The sequence below is a fragment of the Petaurus breviceps genome, unplaced genomic scaffold, assembly GCF_028583685.1.
Source record: "Petaurus breviceps papuanus isolate PSGF00001 unplaced genomic scaffold, PetGlider_PUasm1.0 154, whole genome shotgun sequence".
Lineage (NCBI taxonomy): Eukaryota > Metazoa > Chordata > Mammalia > Diprotodontia > Petauridae > Petaurus > Petaurus breviceps.
The window spans coordinates 1,626,908-1,632,916 of NW_027185715.1; positions in this window are offsets into that span (position 1 = coordinate 1,626,908).

Consider the following 6,009-nt stretch of genomic DNA (forward strand, 5'->3'; position numbering starts at 1 on the left):
CTCAGGGCCCTTGCACAGAGGAGGAAAAGAGGGGAACCCTCCGGCTCTCCCAAAGCTGCGAAGGACCCCCTTCACAGGCTCCCCCACCCCGTCCACGCCCCCCCATCCCCCTCCCCGCCTCCTCCCAATTGTGCATTTTTGCAGCCTGAGGCGGCTCCGAGATGGGGCTCTGAGCTAAGCCCTAGGCTAGGGGAGAACCAAGAGAAAAGGAGGGAGGGGGGACCTCGAGGTGTTTGATTTGGGGGCGCATCCTCCCCGCCAGCTAGCTCTAGCGGAGGGGCTCTTAACTATTGCCTTCTCACTCCCCCCCTCCTCCGATCCCAGAGCTCGCTGCGCTTTGCAGAGAGAAAAGACAAAAATAAAGGCGGGGAGGAAAAGGGGGGGACCCCCCTGAAGGGGGGCACAGACCAAAAGGAGCCAGATTACGGAGGAGGGGGCTGTTTGCATCGGCCCCGCACCACCATGCTGAGCCCGCTGCTGCTGCTGCCGCTGATCTTGGCTCTGGCCACAGCGGCGATGGATGGTGAGTGAGATTCCCCCCACCCTCACCCCCTCCCCCGAGGACGCCCCCTCCCCAGTCCCCACCTCTTACTGCAGAAAGGGGAGGGAGTCGCGGAGTGGGGGGGCCTTTTGTTATCCGGGTCCAGCTGACACAGCAGCGCCCCGGCTGGGGGCTGGGAGCAGGGGTCCGGGTTGGCTGGGGGTGGGGAGCCTGGGTGGAAGATGCTTCCCGGACCCCCCAATTCAGACAAAGACTGGCTTGGGGGGCAGACCTGGCGCCCCTTTAGTGCCACCGAGGATGGAGGGAGGCCTATGCTGTCTCTATTTCTAGCGGAGGACGTGTCCCGGGCCCCCCACCCCCACCCCCCATCCCTATCTGAATTGTGAAGGAATCTGGATTTGCATTAAACATCTGCAAAGGGGGGGGGGGAGCTACTCGGGCGGGGGTCTGCAGTGCGTTTCTAATGCGTAGAGAGAGAAAGCCGAAGGGGGAAGTAATTTTCCGAGGTGCCCACATTGGGCAGAGGTGTGAGGAGAGGAAAGGGACTTGTGTACTAAAAGATTGACTGGGCCCGGGAGCAGGGGTGGAGGGAATGGGTTCTAGAATGACCGGGTTCTAGCCTAGGCCTCGAGGGTTCCACATTTCCCCTTTAGTGGGCCTCTGTCAGTAGCCAGGATTGGGTTGAGCAGTATTGGGATGGAGGTGGGAGGGGTGGGGGTTGTTATGTTACTTCGAATTTCCCTTCTTAATTTCTGGAGGTTTGGGATGAAACGTCAGACGTCATCAGTGAGGAGAGGGGCTGGGAGTCCGGTTTGGATCACTGAGGTGGGGGCACAGAATGCTTTTCTGGTACCCTCACACTTTGGACTAGAAGAGTTTGGTGATGAGGGAGGAGGGGGCCATGCCCCTGCTGTTTTCTATTCTGCAACTTAAGTGAATTTGTTTTTAATTTCTCCCCCCCTCCCCCTTCTCCCTTTGCATAATGCAGACATCATCTCAGCAGGAACTGTATGTGCTTTAGGGAACTGGGGGTGGCCTCTTGTTCCCTCTCCTTTCCCCCCTTTTGGCTATTTTTCCTATTTAACCCTGAGTCATGGGTTCAAGTCTTGTCCAAGTCAGGAACACAGACGAATAGTTTGGGGGTTGGGCTGGGCTGATCTGAGCCCCACAGATTGAGTGTGTGTATGGTGTCTCACCATTCTTTTCCCCCAGGGGGCTCCATACTCTGCCCACAGAAAGAAATGACCCTCCTTCCCCAGGCCCCCCACACCTCCACCCCCACTTCCAATCTCCAAAACTTTGCCAAGTTTGGGGTTGGGAAAGTTTTTCTCAGAAATCCAACTGTCCTGTCCCCCACCTCCTGACCTCAATGGGAATCAAAGACCCTCTTACTTCGGTTAAGAGTGAGGCTGGAGAGGGGAAAAGAAGTTTGGGGAGCAGAGGATCCCATGAAGTAGAGAGGGGGGAGACTCAATGCCCCTTCCCTCAGTTATACCATTCTTCAGGACTCTATCTTCTTTGGGCTAGGAGAGAAACAAAAACAGAAATTGTCCAGTTTGGAGGAAGGGAGGATCTCTGCCCTCATCCATTCCCAAACCACCCTATCTCTGCCTGCTGTACCCCCAGACAATTCTGTTTAACTTTTTTTTCCTTCAATGAGGAGGTTGGAGTGTTGGCAGAGAGGCAGAGAGAATTGGGACACCTGGTTCTGGGAAAGATTAGGAAGGATCAGAAAAGTCAAGACAAGGAGAGAAAAACAATTTGGTTGGGGGTAGAAGAGGCTGGAGGGGCCACTGTGGGGAACAGAAAACATCCTGAGATGTTCTCAGTGGCCCAGCTGGAGTTTCACAATGGAATGAGAAAGGGACACAGCTGTCCTGTGTTCAGGGGCTCTAATGCTGGCTTTGGCCGCCCCCTCGGGGGGGGGGGGGGCGGTTACAGACACATTCAACTCCAATCACAGTTTAGGCACTATTCTCCCTGAGAGAATCTTCACCTTTCTCCAGTGCTGCCCCCTCCCCAGATTCCAATATCTCAGGTCAAGCTGTACCCCAAAGAATGAGATGAGAGAAGCAGTTGTAATGTGGAAGGAACAATGAATGAAGCATGATGAAGTCGTTGTAACTATGGGCAAGTTATTTCACTTTTTCAATTCCTAGTTTCCTCACTTGTAAAACAGTGATAATAATACTTGCACCATCCACCTCCCAGTGCTGTTGGGGGGAAAGTGTAAACTCTGAAGTGATGCATAAATTCACATGGGTGTTAGGGGGAAAACTTTTGGATTGTCACCTCAAGTCCATGTTGTTTTGTTTCTGGGCCCCCTCCTTAGACACTTCTTGCCAAGTGGGGGTAGTTGAGGGTAGGAGGAGGTTTTCCTCTACTCAGAATCAATAGAACAGCTGAGGGAAGAGTTGATGGGAGTTCCTTCTCCCCAGAGTCCTCCCCCCTCTTTTTACTCTATACTGTACCCCCTCTCTGCCTTCCCCAGATCATCTCCCTCCACCCCACCACTGTGCCAAACTGGAGCAAGGAATCGCTGTCCCTCTCACTTCTGGGAAGTTTTCTTTGCCATATAATCATCCTCTCAGCCTCTACCTTCAGTGGACATGGGCAATGGAAGGTCTGATTCCTGGGTCACTGAGCCCTGATCCCTGTCCCCTGAATCATGAGTGGAAGGGTCCAGAAGGTGGTCCCAGTGATTTGCTTTTGGGGAACCCTTGAGGTATATGTGAGCATAGTTCAGTAAGGGGTTTCTGGCCCAGGTTTTCCCTTGGGGTTATGTTCAAGGTGGGCCTGGGGATGGGCGCTGGCCTTGGGGATGCCCAGCTTCTCCTCTCAGTCCCTGGCTCTGTGGCCAGGTTTCAGCTCCATCGGCAGGAATCAGCATTGTTTAGAGAAGGAAGCAGTCGGCTCTGGAGTGTTTCCGGAGCCGGTGGCCTGGAGGCACCAAGCGTAAAACCACCCTCTGTGGTGATGGAGGGAGACTGGGGTGGTGGGGTCATTTGTCCTTTGCCCTGCTCCTCCCCGCTCCCGCCCCAGCCCAGGGGTTTCTTTTGGGGAAGATGCCCAGCTCTGAATTTCTCCCTTCTCACCCTTGCTAGTCTCCCTGACCTGGAAAGGCCTTGACGTGAGTCCTAACTACATTCCTTCTCTTGTCCCCCATTGCTGGTAATCCCAGGGTAAGTGCAGGCAGCTGGGAAGGGGACTTAGTCCCCTCAGCCCCATTTCCACACTATTACTTCTATGATGGTGTCATTTGCTGGGTTCACCCCAGGACAGCTATGTCATTGTCTCTGGCAGCTTACACTTAGATTGCCGACGCCCCTTCTGTGCTCCTTCTCTCTCTCTCTCTCTCTCTGTCTCCCCTCCCTGACTCTCAATCCTTCTTACCTTTCTTCACTGGGCTTGTCAGTGTCTTGACATCTCTCTGTCTGTGCTGGCCCCCTAAGTCTGTATCATGTGCTCTCTCTTGAGTTGGCCGAGGCAATGAGTTCTTAAACTTCCAGTGAAAACTGGACAAAAGAAATGTCTCCCCTGCCCCCTTTCCTCTCTGCGCCCCTCACTTAGAGAGCAGGTATTAGAGGGGGAGTCTCAGGGTACTGTGGGCTTCCCATGTCCCATGGGCTGAGTGTGAGGTGAGGGGCTGAGACAGCATCTGGAGGAAGAGAACTTGGACTTCACAGGGAATTTCCCAATAATTAAAGAGATCAAGGGAAAGATTTGGGGAATTCAGTTAGCCTAGGGAATTTGCTTCCTTGCAAAATATAGGCAGATAGGCTGGGATTGTGAAGGCAGAGGGATAGATGTGTTGACCTCTAAGGATAGCTTGGTGGTCTGGGTTTCATTTGTGGGGTCAAAGAAAAATCTTGTGTGTGGGGGGGTTAAGGGTCAGGCTCATGTCCTGCTGAGTCAATATTGACTCAGGGTGGAGGGGGCCCTCTTCTCCTCCCCCAGCGGTCTGAGCCACCCCATCCGTCCATCCTGGCCACAGAGCAGAGGCCCAGACTCAGGAATGACAAAAATGTGTCTGAGCCTCTGGGAGCCTCCAGAGCTGCGGGGTAACACCCAAAATACATTAAATCAAGTAAAAAGCTCTGGTTTGGGGCCTGGGAGGCCCTTCTGTTATCCCCATTCCCAGTTTATCTGAAAGTTCATATTGCCGTATACTGTGTCCCCCGGAGTGTTCCTCAGTCCCCCACCTTCCTCTCTTCCCTTAAATATAAATAAGGTTCCCTTAAATAAGGTTCTTTTCCTTAGATGACCCCAGGAGGGGAAAATTAATCTCTCCCTTTGCCTCTGTGTTGCAAAAATGGGAGATCTTTTCTACTGACTCTGTCCCTAGGTCTCTCCAGCCTTTTGGGAAATCTCCTTACAGACCACTTCCCTCTCCTTTCAAGTTGCTTTTTATTGGCGTAAGGAATGACCAGCACCCCTTTATTCCAAAACTCCACCTTGCCAACTTCTTCCCTAAAGGAAGGCTTTTGCCTTCTGTTCCTTTTCCAGATCTTGATCTCTTCCTGACCTCCTTCCCTGTCGCCGCCCCCCCTGCCCCGCCATGCACACACTCCAGTCCCCTTCTCCTTAGGTCCCAGAATGGATAGAGGGCTTCAGCCAGAGTCTGAGCAGGACACAGGGAGTCCATGTTGTGTCTGGCTGAATGCTTCCAGTGGGTCATTCTTAGTGGCCCCAGGGGCCAGGACTGGGCCAAGAGCCCAGGGTGGGGAGTGGGAAGAGCAGGGGGTGTCAGCTAGCTTTAGCATGGCAGTCACATTCGTCTAGAAGCGAAGCTGAGAACAGACGCCCCTTCTGTGCTGCTGGCTGTATTCTCTCCCTCCCTTCCTCCCTTTCCCTCTCTCTTCTTTCTCCCAGAAGTTTGTTACCCAGCCAGCTGCCCCCCCCAAACTCCAGCTCCCTCTCCTCTTCCAAATGGAAATAGACCAAAAATCGCCCCTTGTCACTGTTCTACTGGATCCTAGCCTGTCTATGCAGCTGGTCAAGTAACACCACCAACTCAGGAGCTGAAAATGACTGACTGGTTCTTCCTAGAGGCATCTGTACCTCCTGAGCTCAGTGCATTGTTGGCTCCCCTCTGTCTTTAGCTCTATACAAAGGTTGATGGGGTTCCTATGGTTTTAGATTCGGGTGATATGGATAGGGAAGGGGGGGAGGAATGTCTGCCAACTCCAAGTGAAGCAAATTTGAAGTCCCTACAGATGAATATGACTGGGACTATTAGATAAAAAACCTTATCTCAGCCGTGTCCGTTATCTGAGAGTGAGTTACTGAAGTGGTACGGGCCTGTCCTCCAGATCTGCCTCCCTTCCTCCCAGGCCTCCCAGAGTCCAGAAGAGGTCTTAGGGTTATCACCTCCTTTCGCTGACGGGCCCATCCTGCGGCCTGGGAGGGGGAGGGGAGCGGTGCAGCACAGGGGAAGGCGGGATGGATGCCTTTGGGAAGGAAAAAGGAGCCCTGAGCTCTACCCTTCTCTCCTTTCCCTTTCTTCT